Source organism: Schistocerca americana, chromosome 9, assembly GCF_021461395.2.
Source record: "Schistocerca americana isolate TAMUIC-IGC-003095 chromosome 9, iqSchAmer2.1, whole genome shotgun sequence".
NCBI lineage: Eukaryota > Metazoa > Arthropoda > Insecta > Orthoptera > Acrididae > Schistocerca > Schistocerca americana.
Window position 1 is genome coordinate 109588235 of NC_060127.1, and position 17821 is coordinate 109606055.

Here is a 17821-nt window from a genome sequence, read left to right on the forward strand (position 1 = left end):
AGCAAGTTGACCGAGATCCTATGAAACATAGAGTGGCGAAAAGAAATGGAAGATCAAAATATACCGAGCGGTATTTACCTGGACACAAATGGAAGGGACTGGTAGTGGACTGTTTAGCTTTCACAGATGATCTGGCACTTATAGCAAGCTGAGTGGAAGTAGCAGTAAAGCAGCTCAATATGCCTAAACTCCAAGCTGCCAAGGTAGGACTTCAATTGTCACTAGAAAAGACAAAATTCCTCACCAACATCAGTGATACTCCCAGTGTTCTCCCCACCAACATCAGTCATGGTAGTGTGATGTTGTCGACAAAGTGGTTACGCGAGGGAACCTGTTCCGAGTTGGAGCGGCACCGGATCCATATTTCACTAAGTGTACTCTATAACACATCCAGGAACACCGTTCCGTGTGCGTCAATCAAAAGAAAATGTGGGCGTGGGTTCGCAAAAGAATGGCCCATATTACCTGCACAGCACCTTTATCAATACCAATAAAAATTTATTACAACCAGACTGGCACTGCTAAACGACTGCAAAGCTAATAAAAAAGAAGTCACAACAGAAACATAAAGAATTTATCTGCAATTTTTTGCAACTCTTTCAGGTAGATTGAGGGTTTATACAAGAAATTTGCTCTTACTCTTCGAGGAAATATTTATTGTTTTCTTTCAAGAAAAATTTCCACCATCTCCGATAGAGAGTCTTTGCGCTGTGTTTCTTCCCAACATGTTTCAGTTATTTCTTTAAGGGGAGTGGCAACTGTTTCTTTTAGAAGCGTTTTCTTTTCAGTGCCTTCCAGACTAATTTGGCATAACGTCTCTTCTTCCCATAATGAAATTACTTAATTTTCCTAGAGCAGATTTGTTTATTTTTCTTTCAATGAAGAGGTTATTTTATTCATGTACATGAAGAAGTTATTTCGAAGTTCTTCGTGAAGAAGCTCGTCTTCTACTACGATGAGTAACTTAAAAGAGTCTGGAAGACACCTCAGGAAAATTTCTCCGTTCGGGACTGGGCGTGTGTGTTGTCCTCACCATCATTTCGTCATCATCAACGCGCAAGTCGCCGAAGTGGCGTCAACTAAAAAGATCTGCACCAGGCAGCGGAAAATCCCCAATCCCCGCCAGTACTTCCATAATCATTTTAAATTTTTTTTTTTAACTTGTAGATATTTACTGAAGAATGTCGCTTTCCTTTAAGAACAAAAAGCGACTGGTAAACAGCAAGAGACCTGACCTTTTGCAGAAGGATCTCGTGTAACTACCCAACAACGTGAAGTTTTTTCGTTACACTTCCAGCCATTTAAGTGAACGCAGAACATAGGAAGCTTATATGGAATGCAATATCTGCCCTATTTAACGTACCAAACAAGCCAACACAACAACTTTCACTGAAGAGGACACCACAGAGACGTGATAATAAAACGTCAAAAGCTATAAAACAGTTTCCCGACACAGAAGAAACGTATGCTGCAGTTTTTGCTAGAAAGCGATAATCTTCAGCACTGTCGTCTTTTGAAGAAAAATTAATTACATTTACTTAATATCCGTGTGTTAGGAAGTCGAGTGACGTGTACGAAAGTGCTAATCATTAGACGTGTCAAGAAAGTGGAAATCATAATAAGAACAGGCAGCTGCATAAGTACCTACATGCTTCTTATTCATGAAACACTGTGATTACGTTATACTGCTTTCAGTGGAGTAAGCTACAGTTATTCAGTATACGAAAGTATTTTTTCACTGAATAAGCTGTTCAGTGGATCAGCGAGATTTGGCTCTTTTTACATTTATTTCACGATAATTCATGTCTTAGTTAAGCAGAAATACAATCAAAAGCAAACATTAATTTCTCGAAGTTAAGGGGTGTTTATCTTGGTCAGACTGTGGACCTACTGTGTTGCAACAAAACAATGAGAGAATAGTAAATAACTCGTGGCGGAAAAAATAATCTTGTAGCGAAGGCCATTAAGTGTTTGCTGTCAGTTGTCTACATGGATTATATTTTTTTTAAAATTCGTATGATTATATCATAATCAGAAATAAGACAGACAATAAATAAGTGGACTACCGATTTGAAAACAACTACGTCTTTATCCAGTATATTTAGAGAAATGGTCCTCCAGTTTTATCCAGTTACTGTCGTTTCGCCACTTATGAAGAAAAAAGTTCGATAGTCGAAACTGAATTTTGAACATGGCTTCATTCTCACAAACACAAAGTTACGTACACGTATGTTATCACGTTTTGTTAGTTTGCTGTGGGTGACGTTAATCAGATTTATATAAAGTTTCTCACCTTCATCAGTTTTTCACCCTGCATTCAACACGAAACATTTTCTCGGAAACGTACTTGATATTGCGTTGTACTTATTGTTCCACGTCGTGCGCATCTCTACATATTCGGAATAGACACAACTGAGACAAAGTATCTCATGTTTCGGAAAAACGTATTCTTTATGCATCAACAGAGATGCCAACGGAGTGGATTACGAATGGAACTCTTTACCAAATGAGCAGTAGTGAATCAACAACTAATTCGACGGTGTTTGCTTATACGGGGTAGGTCCCACAACTCTCTTGCCTGACTACATATAATGGTACTATTTTTCAACGTAACCACTCTTTATGTCAATATACTTTTCACACCTCTATGCCTTTCAAAAAATAATCTTATACTGTATCGGCAAAATGTCCCATTAGAGCAGCTTTCACTTTATCATCATCAAATTTCCTTCTTCGAAGAAATGGCTCAAATGGTTCTGAGCACTACGGGACTTAACATCTGAGGCCATCAGTCCGCTAGAACTTAGAACTACTTAAACCTAACTAACGTAAAGACATCACACACATCCAAGCCCAAGGCAGGATTTTAACCTACGACCGTAGCAGTCGCGCGATTCCAGACTGAAGAGCCTAGAACCGCTCGGCCACAACAGATGGCTTTCTTCGAAGAACGTTCTTTAGTTTGGAGAAGAGGAGTAGTCACTGTTGGCTAGATCTGGACTACAGGTGGGTGGTCAGTCTCGTAGAAGCCACATTCCTTTACTGCAGCCTTCGCAACTGCCCCTGTGCGCACTGGCGCAGTGCCGTGCAGAAGTGAAGCATAGTACTGTGCGTTCACAGTGGTATCCCTTTCTTTGAAATGAACTAGAAGAATTCCTCTGGAATCACAGAAGATTGTTCCGTGACCTTCTTTGTGGACTGAGTAGCCTTCGCCTTTCTTTGAGGAGCATCATCTGGTTTATGCCATTCAAGAGATTCTCTTTTGGACAGAGGATCGTAATAAAGAACCATAGATTCATCCCCTGTAACATACATTCCAGAACTTCTTTCTGGTTGCCACGGCACAGCTCCAAAAACTCGGTGTACGAGTCACGCACTGTTCCTTCTGCACTGCAAAGAGAAGTCTGGGCATCCGACTTGCACTAACCTTTTTCATGTGCAAATGACCATGCACGACCCGGAAAACACTTGTTTTAGATAACTCTAACCTTGCTGCAATGTCCGTAACTTTCAACCGCCTGTCGCTCAGAACTTCACTTTCAGAAATAGCTATAGTTTTCTCAGTCGCCATCTCAGCTGGCCGACCAACCTTTTTTTTTATTATATGTCGCCTCCCCCCACCCCCCCCCCCCCATAGGGAGGGGGCGGACTGGCAGCAGTGTAATACGCCGCTTTGCAGCCTACAGATAATAGTTAAAAACATAATGAGGGGACATAACAATAAAAAGAGGTGATAAAACGGTGACTGTTTAAAACTGGTGCCATACATGGCGAAAAAGTTGTGAAGAAAACATAAAAAACAAAGAGGTCAGTGATGCTCATTAAAAGCACTTAGGAAATAGACAGGCACAATTAAGAAACACGGCGACAGTCTGGTTCTGTTCGCAACACTTTCAAAAGGGACGCACAACACTGAACACTGCACTATGGCATATGCGCATGGGGGGGGGGGGGGGGGGGGGGAGGACCCGGGCAGATTGGGGGGGGGGGGGGGGATCAGCAACGCTCTCTCTGCCTAGGCGAAACTGTTTAGACCATTCCTTCACTGTGAAGTATGATGGAGAAAAATCATCATAATACCATCCAAGTGGACACAGCCAGTGGAAACCCGAGGAACTTTATCCCTGCACGGTACTCGATTTTATCCATTGCAGCACCGCAGCAAGCAACACCTTACTGAAAGGAATGTCACCATACGCCTGAGGCTAGCAGTGGACTGCAGTTTGTGTGAGCATCTACTGGCAGATGTCGCTAGCTCCCCTTCGCCCTCGTATTCAAGGCGAGGCCGGAAACTAATGGAACCTAATTCTAGGTGGCCTTCGATACTTGTATTATCTGTAACTGGCAATGGAGTACACTATTACATACACGTAAGACAGTTCTTCTTTAAAATACTTTGAGCAGCACATGAGCCCATTATAACCCTGAAAATTAATTTTAAATGTGCATGGCAAATACAACTTTTCTTCCGCCATTTTTCCCCGTCATTTGAGGCTTTAATGAAACAAATTGGTTACACATGTACCATTCAAAGTATTTTCCATCTCTGGTCACTACTTTCTCCCATCTTTTCGGCAGTGAACTAATCCCGCATCGAAAAAATTGTGCATCTTTTGAAGCGATCCACGAATTGATCCAATTTGTGATTTCTTCATGAGATCGGAAGTGTTGGTCAGCCAGGCCATGCGCCATTGATCTAAACAGGTGATAGTCAGAGAGTGCAATGTCTGGTGAATACGGCGGGTGGGGTAGGACTTCCCATTTTAACGTTTCCAAGTACGTTTTGACCTCTTTTGCAATGTGGGGTCGATCGTTGTCGTGCTGCAAAATCACTTTATCGAGTCTCTCGCTGTTTTGCGGCCGTTTGTCTTTTAATGCTCTGCTCAAACGCATTAATTGCGTTCTATAACGAGCACCTGCGATTGTGTCACTTGGTTCTAACACCTCATAGTACACGACGCCGAGCTGGTCCCACCAATGCAGAGCATGATCTTCGAGCCGTGAATATTCGGTTTGGCCGTCGACGTGGAAGCATTGCCGGGATACCACACTGATTTTCGTTTAGGGTTATCATAATTAACCCATTTTTCGTCCCCGGTCGCAATACGATGCAGAAATTCTTCCATTTTTGCCTCTGAAGCAACTGTTCACAAACACACAAACGCCATTCAACGTCTCTCGGTTTCAGCTCACACGGGACCCAAGTTCCTTCTTTCTGAATCATGCCACTAGCCTTGAGACGTTTTGAAATGGCTTACTGTGTCACTCCCACTAATCGTGCCAATTCTTCTTGAGTTTGACCCGAGTCTTCACTCAGCAATGTCTCCAATTCTGCATCTTCGAAAACATTCTCTCTTCCACCACTATGCCGGTCTACGACAATAAAACCCACCGTTCTTGAAGCGTTGAAACCACTCACAAGACGTTCTTTCGCTAATAGCGTCCTTACCATGAGTACTTGAGAGCATTCGATGATACTCAACCGTTGTTTTCTTCATACTGAAACAAAACAGTAACACCTCCCGCAAATGACGAGAATTAGGCTCGTAAACTGACATTTTCAATCAAGAACGACTTTATAATGCAGACACAAATCGACTTATGTTTGAATGAGGTTATGTTGACCGTGTTCCAAGCCAACTGCCTGGCGTCTGCGATCGCTAAGCTTAGCAGACGTTACTCAGTCCAACTCTGCATAAAACCGTAGGAGTGACAGGTCTGACTCAGACGCCATCTTTCAGTTTCCCAGTTCCGAACACATCGAGACTGGGATGACAGGGGCGCTGTTGCATGGACCCGGATGGTGAAGGAAATAGTGGAGCAAGAGCGGTTGATCTTGACCATCCAAAGTAGACGGTGATGGCATTAAAAAGAAAGGAAACAGAAATAAATACTGAAACACTATCTAATTCAACACGCATAAATGATTTTGGTGGTTGGCCTAGTGTCGGGCTTTTAAAAGGTATTAAATGATCCTTGCCCGACCTGCCGATAGCCCACAGATATTCACACGCGTAAGGCAGGCATGACCCTAGGGAGAAACAAGCACTTTCCTTCTAGTGGCGTTTACGTTCATCACAAATAGTGCTGCCCTGTTTGGGGTAAAATTGTACACTTTGATTTGAAACTTTGGGTCGGATAGTGTAATAATTACTTAAACGGAATATTGGATGTCCATTATTTTCTGCCAACCACTGTGAAAACTTTCCGAGGCAAAGTATCTCATTCAAAGTGCTTTATCAGTATTACTGGATATTACAAAATCGGTATCTCATCCGCACAGTTTGTCATATGAGCGATTCGATATATTGTACTATCAGTGAACGACGCCAGTATTCGGTGTCATTTTCCGGATTGCTTCTGAATTTTTGCTAGCATCCAGAACATAGAACATTAATTTCTATTTTCAATTCCTCTACAGTATTTACTTAAAACTTCCGGGCTGATAGGCCGTGATCGAAGCATAAAACTCTCCCCTTTCGACTGGGGGAGACATCCTCGGAGCTACAGTTGCGAACTGCTAAGAGAACTCGAGGAAGCGCTGATTATACAGGCGGTACAGAGGGCGCCACTGTCGATCACGTGGCGTCGGCTGTGACATTGTCTCTGGTAATGCCAACATTCTCGATTGAAAGTAATCGATCGTCACGCTTGCGGTGCAACGCTGACATCCAAGCTGTACCTCCGAGGATGTCTCCCGCAGTCGGAGACGAAACGTCAGGGGAGAGTTCCACGACCTATCAGCCCGGAAGTTTTAAGTGAAGACAATACTGGCCGTGAAACCTTATATTGTATGATCCCCTAGAGTAGTTCGTGTTTTTCCAAGTAATGCTGTAATTATTCTATCTGCTTCCTTTCGGTCGTTACTGAGAACGTCAAGGATTCCTGTGATGTTTTCCCTCGCCAAGGTCATATCTATAGACTTGTTAGATAGTTGGACATGAACTACTGGTTCCAAAACTGCTGGGCACTTGGTTATTGTTTGTAAAGCTAAGATCAACACTGGTTTGGCTGAATGTAACTGATACACAGATACTCTCGCTGCATAATATCCGTCTGTAGAATTTTTTTTTTCCAGCTCCCACGATGTTGAGAAAATAGTCTGATGGTTTCATATTTCTCAGGCCATGTCGTCTTATACATTCGTGATAAATTCGAATCATATTTACAGCGTGTAGTCGATTCTCTAAAAATGTTTATAGTGTCTTTTACAATGGCAACAATATTCCTAATTTTCGGCACTGTGTTTGTATCTTAACCCATTTTGTAAAGCCTCGCCGCCGATTTTGTAAAGGCCTCGTCGCTACTGCTGTGGAGATCGAGCTTGTGAGTTGGTGAAACGGCTTCTGGTGCAATACAACGCTAAGACAATTTCTCCCTGCCACTATTACACAGCTATGCGCCAGGGCCAGGTAGCAGGATACGTTCTACAACACCCTAACAAATTAGTAACGAAGTGACACAAATGAGTTGAAAAGGTTGATTTATCTTTGTGACTTGTTGAACAATGAAGTCTGCAACACTGCTTGTAATATAACACAAAAAGTCCCTCAATGGCTAAATGCAAATAATTGTAGGTAACCTTCACAGTACATAGCAAATGCAATTACAACAACAGTCTTGGTTCAAATGGCTCTGAGCACTATGGGACTTAACATCTGAGGTCATCAGTCCCCTGGAACTTAGAACTACTTAAACCTAAGGATTCGAACCTGCGACCAAAGCAGTCGCGCGGTTCCGGACTCAAGCGCCTAGAACCGCATGGCCACCGCGGCCGGCTACAACACTCTGTTCGCTAAGAGTTCGCTAAACGACGTTCCCTGACTAAGTCAGGACTGGACGATGATCTTTAACCAACTGGGCGAGAGCTGCTCGGCTCGCATCTTTGCGCCTGTGGTGATTTTGCCCTGACTGTGTCTTGTTCAGACGACACAGCAAGCCACAAGATTGAGTTTGTGGCTTGACCGAAGAAAGTGTGAGGATCGATAATGTTCTGTCTTAAAATGGCTTGTACACCGCTCTCTCTGCCCGCCATTGTAGAACATCCATCGTAGCAAAATCCTACACAGTCTCCAGCGTTGCACAGTTAATGTTCCCCCATGGTGGACGCCACAGGTCCTTGAAATGAGGCTGGATTCCCACTTAGAAGTGTGCCTCGTGTCGAATCGCGACCAGCACAAAAAGTCTTGCGCCATTCCACAACGGCACATTCTCCATTCTCTGGTGGATGTCTACTGGTGTTCGTCCTTCAGCAGTCACAAACAGAATAACAAAAGGTTGGTGCTTTTGGACACATTTGGTAATAACGTCGTCGTATTTCAGGTTTCCTCATTTACAACACGAGTGTCGGGAAGACACGAATGTCACACTAACCCCTTACCAACATGTTGGTGCTTGTATACTCTCATCCGAGTCGCGCGATGTTGCATATACGCTGCAGCAGCTCCTCAAACGGAAACTTTTTAAGCGGCCCTTACACTACCTGATGAAAATGACTTACAAGTTTGTGGCGCCCTCCATCGGTAATGCTGGAATTCAGTATGGTGTTGGCCCACCCTTAGCCTTGATGACAGCTTCCACTCTCACAGGCATACGTTCAATCAGGTCATGGAAGGCTTCTTGGGGAATGGCAACCCATTTTTCACGGAGTGCTGCACTGAGGAAAGGTATCGGTGTTGGTCGGTAAGACCTGGTACGAAGTTGGCGTTCCAAAACATCCCAAAGCTGTTCTATAGAATTCAGGTGAGGACTCTGTGCAGGCCCGTCCATTACAGGGATGTTATTGTCGTGTAACCACTCCGCCACAGGCCATGCATTATGAACAGGTGCTCGATGGTGTTGAAAGATGCAATCGCCATTCCCAAATTGCTCTTCAACAGTGGGAAGCAAGAAGCTGCTTAAAACATCAATATAGGCCTGTGCTGTGGTAGTGCCACGCAAAACAACAAGGGGTGCTAGCCCCCTCCATGAAACACACGACCACACCATAACACCACCACATTCAAATTTTAACGTTGCATTACACACGCTGGCAGATCAAGTTCACTGGGCATTCGCCATACCCACACCCTGCCTTCGGATCGCCACATTGTGTAGTGTGATTCGTCACTACACACAACGTTTTTCCACTGTTCAATCGTCCAATGTTCACGCTCCTTACACCAAGCGAGACTACGTTTGGCATTTATCGGCGTGATGTGTGACTTATGAGCAGCCGCTCGACCACGAAATGCAAGTTTTCTCACTTCCCACCTAACTGTCATAGTACTTGCAGTGAATCCTGATGCAGTTTGAAATTCCTGTGTGACGGTCTGGATAGATGCCTGCCTATAACACATTACGACCATCTTCAACTGTCGGCGGTCTCTGTTAGTCAACAGACGAGGTCGGCATGTACGATTTTGTGCTATACTTGTCCCTCCACGTTTCCACTTCATTGTCACATCGGAAACAGTGGATCTGTGGATGTTTAGTATTGTGGAAATCTCGCATACAGACGTATGACACATGTTACACCCATACACCTGACTGTGATCAAAGTTCGTGAGTTCCGCTTTCTTAATCTCTCACAATGTCTAGTGACTACTGAGGTCGCTGATGTGGAGTACCTGGCAGTAGGTGGCAGCACAATGCCCCTAACATGAAAAAGTATGTTTTGGGGGGTGTCAGGATACTATTAAAAACATTCGTGGTAAGGTCTTATAGTACCAAACTACTTAGGTCATCGGTCCCTAAGCCTACATACTACTTAAACCAACTTACGCTATGGACAACACACATACCAAGGCCCGCGTGCGGACTCGAACCACCGACGGGGGTAGCCGCACGGACCGTGACAATGCGCGCAGACATCGCGCACGATTCTTTTGATCACATAGCGTGTATAATAATTTTCCGCGCAATAACAATGGCTATGCCACTGATGACAGTGCCTCTAAATCAGAGTTATTAAACACGGTTTTCAGAAACTCGTTCTCCAAATGGGGCGAAGTAAATCTTCCAGAATTCGAATCCAGAACACCTGCCAACAAGAGTTTCTTATAAGTAGATATCATCAGTGTAGTGAAGCATCTTAAATCACTTAATAAAGGCAAGGTATCCGGTCCAAATTGCATACCAGTCGGATTCCTTTCAGCAACAGTTCCGCATCTAACAATGATACACAAACGCTCGCTCATTGAAAAATCTGTGCCTTAAGACTGGAAGGTCGTACAATTCGCATCGAGAAAGGAAACATGAGTAATCCGTTGAATAACAGACCCCTATCACTAACGTCCATTTGCAGTAGGTTTTTGGAACGTACTCTGTGTTCAAACATAATGAATTAGGTCGAAGAAAACGATTTACTGACTAATAGCACGGATTCAGGAAACATCGTTCTTGTGAAACACAACTAGCTCTCTGTTCTCATGAAGTAATGAGTGCTGTCGACAGGGGTTGTAAAACTGATTCCGTATTTTTATATTTCCAGAAGGCTTTCGGCACCGTTCCTCACAAGTGTCTTCTAATCAACTCGCGTGCCTATGAAGTATCGTGTCAGTTGTGCGGCTGGATTCGTGTGTTCCTGTTGGGCAAGTCACAGTTCATAGTAACTGATGTAAAATCATCTAGTAAAATAGAAGTAATGTATGGTGTTTCCCAAGGAAGTGTTTAGGCCCTCCTAGATTGTTTGCAGAAAATACTGACATTTACCGTCTTGTAAGTCAAAAGATGACCAAAAGGAATTCGATAAAATATCTGTATGGTGCAAAAAGTGGCAGTTGAGCCTGAATAAAGAGAAGTGTGAAGTTATTCACATGAGTACTAAAAGAAATCCGCTAAATTTCGGTTACGCTATGAATCACACGAATCTAAAGGCTGTAAACTCAACTACATTCTTGGGGATTACAGCTACGAATAACTTCAGTTGTAATGGTCATATACACTCCTGGAAATGGAAAAAAGAACACATTGACACCGGTGTGTCAGACCCACCATACTTGCTCCGGACACTGCGAGAGGGCTGTACAAGCGATGATCACACGCACGGCACAGCGGACACACCAGGAACCGCGGTGTTGGCCGTCGAATGGCGCTAGCTGCGCAGCATTTGTGCACCGCCGCCGTCAGTGTCAGCCAGTTTGCCGTGGCATACGGAGCTCCATCGCAGTCTTTAACACTGGTAGCATGCCGCGACAGCGTGGACGTGAACCGTATGTGCAGTTGACGGACTTTGAGCGAGGGCGTATAGTGGGCATGCGGGAGGCCGGGTGGACGTACCGCCGAATTGCTCAACACGTGGGGCGTGAGGTCTCCACAGTACATCGATGTTGTCGCCAGTGGTCGGCGGAAGGTGCACGTGCCCGTCGACCTGGGACCGGACCGCAGCGACGCACGGATGCACGCCAAGACCGTAGGATCCTACGCAGTGCCGTAGGGGACCGCACCGCCACTTCCCAGCAAATTAGGGACACTGTTGCTCCTGGGGTATCGGCGAGGACCATTCGCAACCGTCTCCATGAAGCTGGGCTGCGGTCCCGCACACCGTTAGGCCGTCTTCCGCTCACGCCCCAACATCGTGCAGCCCGCCTCCAGTGGTGTCGCGACAGGCGTGAATGGAGGGACGAATGGAGACGTGTCGTCTTCAGCGATGAGAGTCGCTTCTGCCTTGGGGCCAATGATGGTCGTATGCGTGTTTGGCGCCGTGCAGGTGAGCGCCACAATCAGGACTGCATACGACCGAGGCACACAGGGCCAACACCCGGCATCATGGTGTGGGGAGCGACCTCCTACACTGGCCGTACACCACTGGTGGTCGTCGAGGGGACACTGAATAGTGCACGGTACATCCAAACCGTCATCGAACCCATCGTTCTACCATTCCTAGACCGGCAAGGGAACTTGCTGTTCCAACAGGACAATGCACGTCCGCATGTATCCCGTGCCACCCAACGTGCTCTAGAAGGTGTAAGTCAACTACCCTGGCCAGCAAGATCTCCGGATCTGTCCCCCATTGAGCATGTTTGGGACTGGATGAAGCGTCGTCTCACGCGGTCTGCACGTCCAGCACGAACGCTGGTCCAACTGAGGCGCCAGGTGGAAATGGCATGGCAAGCCGTTCCACAGGACTACATCCAGCATCTCTACGATCGTCTCCATGGGAGAATAGCAGCCTGCATTGCTGCGGAAGGTGGATATACACTGTACTAGTGCCGACATTGTGCATGCTCTGTTGCCTGTGTCTATGTGCCTGTGGTTCTGTCAGTGTGATCATGTGATGTATCTGACCCCAGGAATGTGTCAATAAAGTTTCCCCTTCCTGGGACAATGAATTCACTGTGTTCTTATTTCAATTTCCAGGAGTGTAGATAATGCTGTGGGTAAAGCAAACTGAAGACTGCGATTTATTGGTAGAGAACGTAGAAAATGCAGCAGATCGACTAAAGAGACTGCGTACACATTGCTTGTGCGCCCTCTTCTGGAGTATTGATGTGCGGTGTGTGATCCGCATCAGGTGGGACTGACGCAGGACATCGAAAACGTTCAAAGAAGGGCAGCTCGTTTTTCATTGTTGCGAAATAGGGGAGAGAGTGCAGCGCACATGATGCACGAATTAGGGTGAAAGTCATTAAAAGGCGCTTTCCGTTGCGGTAGAATCTTCTCGTGAAATTTCGATCACCAACATTCTCCTCCGAATGCGAAAATATTTTGTTGGCACCCACCCACATAGCGAGAAATCATAATCATGAACAGAGCTCGCACAGCGCTCGTTTTTCCTGTGCGCTGTTAGACAGTGTAACCGTACAGAAATAGCTCGAAGGTGGTTCCATGAACCCTCTGCCACGAACTTAATTGCGAAGTGCAGAGTAATCATGTAGATGTAGATGTAGACAAGTGGGATGTTTCTTGTTCTTGTTGATGTCGGCTAACCACAATAGAGCACATACTCTGAGACAAGAAATCAATGTGTGCTCGTAGCAGACCGTTCACTATGTTATCATTAAAACTTGTTGAGGTACGACTGTGCAAACAAATGTCGGCTATGAATAATGTGGTATGCTGAGTTTTCTATTTTGTCTTTGACACATTTCCTAGTTCCTGGTAACACCTCTTCTCGTGAGACTACTTTTAAAAACCACATACTCAACAGGAATAAATCGTTAATAGCCCAGAACCACATGAATCATGTGTAAAGGTTGCTTTTTATGAGAATAAACAAAGGGTTTTGCAAAAGTTTATTTCTTTGTTACGCAAGTCTGCAACAAACAAAGGAAAAGTAAAATTTGACATCTCTTTCGCGTGCATGTTTAGCTATCGGTGTAACGAACTGTCAGCTAAAAATTTAAAGTTGCGGCACTGAGTCAACCAAAAATGAATTTCGAATCTTTGGCCTTTATAAATAGCTGGTCTTTATAAATGGCTGGAAGAATTTGGGCATAATTTCTGTAAACATACAGGTCGACAGAGGGCTACTGCAATCGACGTTGCAATTTACAAAACAGTACATTACTCGAATTCATATACTATATTTTGAGCTCATGTCAAAAATCTGTACGACTGATACGTAGCTTTTAGTCATGTTCGCTACGAGATTGTTTTTCCCGCCACGTATATTTACTCTTTGATTGTTTTCCCGCAACGTATTAATTACTCTCTGTTTTCCCGCAAGGAATAACTGCTCTTTGAATGGTGTATGCATACAAGTAGCTGTCACTTCGCAAGACTTATCTTTTTTGCTCCGCCTTCGACAGTTACATACAAGGCGCTTCGAAACTTCCAGTATTCTATAAAGGACATCTGTAACAGAAGATTTTATTTTCTGTTTCCACCGTCCAGCAGAAATCTACTCGGCATGAAGGTAAGAGATACTCCTCTTTTGTAGCCCAGGATGAGACTGACGTATTATCATTAGCGGCTGTGCTTACAGGTACTTGCAAAAAATTGTCATGTTTCTGTTCTTCGAGGGTGTTAAGTTTGTTGGATTTGTATTAGACATTTTTTACATGAAAAAATTATGCGGGCGCATTGTACGCATTGTCGATTGAAAGTAATCGATCGTCACGCTTGAGCTGCAATGCTGACATCCAAGCTGTACATCCGAGGATTTCTCCCGTAGTCGGAGACGAAACGTCAGGGGAAGGTTTTATACTTCGACCACTGTTTCACCACAGGGCAGGGAGGAGGGTGCAGAGCACAATACATTTTCTTTCCTTGGTAAGCATATATTCTGTTTTTAACTTTTTGAATTATGCTTTTCATGTTGATTTTAAAATGACCTTTTTCATGTTTGAAATGTGCTAAATCGTTTTTTCCTCACAGCAGGTCAACTTGTGTGTGGTTGCAACATTACGGTCCCATTGAGTACATTTATGGAGAAAGGGACATCAGCTGCACCACAGGGCGGGAGGAGGGTGCCTAGCACGATACATTTTCTTTCTTCGGTAAGCATATTTTTGTGTTTTATACCTTTGGAATTTTGGTTTTTCATGTTGATTTTAAAATGACCTTTTTCATTTCTGAAATGTACTAACTCGTTTTTTTCCTCACTGCAGGTCAACTTATGTGTGGTTCCAACATTACGGTCCCATTGAGTACATTTTTGGAGAAAGGGACATTAGTTGCACCACAGGGCGGGAGGAGGGTGCAGAGCACGAAACATTTTCTTTCTTCGGTAAGCATTTGTTTGTGTATTATACTTTTGGAATTTTGGTTTTTCATAACGATTTTAAAATGACCTTTTTCATGTGTGAAATCTACTAACTCGTTTTTTTCCTCACAGCAGGTCAACTTGTGTGTGGTTGCAACATTACAGTCCCATTGAGTACATTTTTGGAGAAAGGTACCTCAGTTTCACCACAGGGCAGGAGGAGGGTGCCTAGCACGATACATTTTCTTTTTTCGGTAAGCATTTTTTTGTGTTTTATACTTTTGGAGTGTTGGTTTTTCATGCTGATTTTAGAATAACCTTTTTCATGTTTGAAATGTACTAACTCGTTTTTTCCTCACAGCAGGTCAACTTGTGTGTGGTTGCAACATTACGGTCCCATTGAGTACATTTTTGGAGAAAGGGACATTAGTTGCACCACAGGGCGGGAGGAGGGTGCCTAGCACGATACATTCCTTTTCTTTGGCAATCATTTTCTTGTGTTTTATACTTTTGGAATTTTGGTTTTTCATGTTGATTTTAAATTGACCTCTTTCATGTGTGAAATGTACTAACTCGTTTTTTTCTCACAGCAGTTCAACTTGTGTGTGGTTGCAACGTTATGGTCCCATTGAGTACATTTTTGGAGAAAGGGACATCAGTTTCACCACAGGGCGGGAGGAGGGTGCCTAGCACAACACATTTTATTTCTTCGGTAAGCATTTTTTTGTGTTTTATATTTTTGGAATTTTGGTTTTTCATGTTGATTTTAAAATCACCTTTTTCATGTTTGAAATGTACTAACTCGTTTTTTCCTCACAGCAGGTCAACCTGTGTGTGGTTGCTACATTACGGACACATTGAGTACATTTTTGGAGAAAGGGACATTAGTTGCACCACAGGGCGGGAGGATGGTGCCTAGCACGATACATTTTCTTCCTTTGGTAAGCATTTTTTTGTGTTTTATACTTTTGGAATTTCGGTTTCTCATGTTGATTTTAAAATGACCTTTTTCATGTTTGAAATGTACTAACTCGTTTTTTCCTCACAGCAGGTCAACTTGTGTGTGGTTGCAACATTACGGTCCCATTGATTACATTTTTGGAGAAAGGGACATCAGTTGCACCACAGGGCGGGAGGAGGGTGCTTAGCACGATACTTTTTCTCTCTTCGGTAAGCATGTTTTTGTGTTTTATACTTTTGGAATTTTGGTTTTTCATGTTGATTTTAAAATGACCTTTTTCATGTTTGAAATGTACTAACTCATTTTTTCCTCACAGCAGTCAACTTGTGTGTGGTTGCAACATTACTGTCCCATTGAGTACATTTTTGGAGAAAGGGACATTAGTTGCACCACAGGGCGGGAGGAGGGTACAGAGCACGATACATTTTCTTTGTTCAGTAAGCATTTTTTTGTGTTTTATACTTTTGGAATTTTGGATTTTCTTGTTGATTTTAAAATGAATTTTTTCATGTCTGAAAGGTACTAACTCGTTGTTTTCCTCACAGCAGGTCAACTTGTGTGTGGTTGCAACATTACGGTCCCATTGAGTACATTTTTGGAGAAAGGGACATAAGTTGCACCACAGGGCGGGAGGAGGGTGCCTAGCACGATACATTTTCTTCCTTTGGTAAGCATTTTTTTGTGTTTTATACTTTTGGAATTTTGATTTTTCATGTTGATTTTAAAATGACCTTTCTCATGTTTGAAATGTACTAACTCGTTTTTTCCTCACAGCAGGTCAACTTGTTTGTGGTTGCAACATTACGGTCCCATTGAGTACATTTTTAGAGAAAGGGACATTAGTTGCACCACAGGGCGGGAGGAGGGTGCCTAGCACGATACATTCCTTTTCTTTGGCAATCATTTTCTTGTGTTTTATACTTTTGGAATTTTGGTTTTTCATGTTGATTTTAAATTGACCTCTTTCATGTGTGAAATGTACTAACTCGTTTTTTTCTCACAGCAGTTCAACTTGTGTGTGGTTGCAACGTTATGGTCCCATTGAGTACATTTTTGGAGAAAGGGACATCAGTTTCACCACAGGGCGGGAGGAGGGTGCCTAGCACAATACATTTTATTTCTTCGGTAAGCATTTTTTTGTGTTTTATATTTTTGGAATTTTAGTTTTTCATGTTGATTTTAAAATCACCTTTTTCATGTTTGAAATGTACTAACTCGTTTTTTCCTCACAGCAGGTCAACCTGTGTGTGGTTGCTACATTACGGACACATTGAGTACATTTTTGGAGAAAGGGACATTAGTTACACCACAGGGCGGGAGGATGGTGCCTAGCACGATACATTTTCTTCCTTCGGTAAGCATTTTTTTGTGTTTTATACTTTTGGAATTTCGGTTTCTCAAGTTGATTTTAAAATGACCTTTTTCATGTTTGAAATGTACTAACTCGTTTTTTTCGTCAGAGCAGGTCAACTTGTGTGAGGTTGCAACATTACGGTCCCATTGATTACATTTTTGGAGAAAGGGACATCAGTTGCACCACAGGGCGGGAGGAGGGTGCTTAGCACGATACTTTTTCTCTCTTCGGTAAGCATGTTTTTGTGTTTTATACTTTTGGAATTTTGGTTTTTCATGTTGATTTTAAAATGACCTTTTTCATGTTTGAAAAGTACTAACTCGTTTTTTTCCTCACAGCAGGTCAACTTGTGTGTGGGTCCAACTTTACTGTCCCATTCAGTACATTTTTGGAGAAAGGGACACTAGTTGCTCCACAGGGCGGAAGGAGGGTACAGAGCACGATACATTTTCTTTGTTCGGTAAGCATTTTTTTTTGTGTTTTATACTTTTGGAATTTTGGTTTTTCTTGTTGATTTTTAAATGAATTTTTTCATGTCTGAAAGGTACTAACTCGTTGTTTTCCTCACAGCAGGTCAACTTGTGTGTGGTTGCAACATATCAGTCCCATTGAGTACATTTTTGGAGAAAGGGACATTACTTGCACCACAGTGCGGGAGGAGGGTGCCTAGCATGATACATTTTCTTTCCTTGGTAAGCATTTTTTTGTTTTTTATACTTTTAGAATTTTGGTTTTTCGTGTTGATTTTAAAATGACCTTTTTCATGTTTGAAATGTACTAATCCGTTTCTTCCACACAGCAGGTCAACTTGTGTGGTGTTGCATCATTATGCTCCCATTTAAACATTTTTGGAGAAAGGGATATTACTTGCACCACAGAG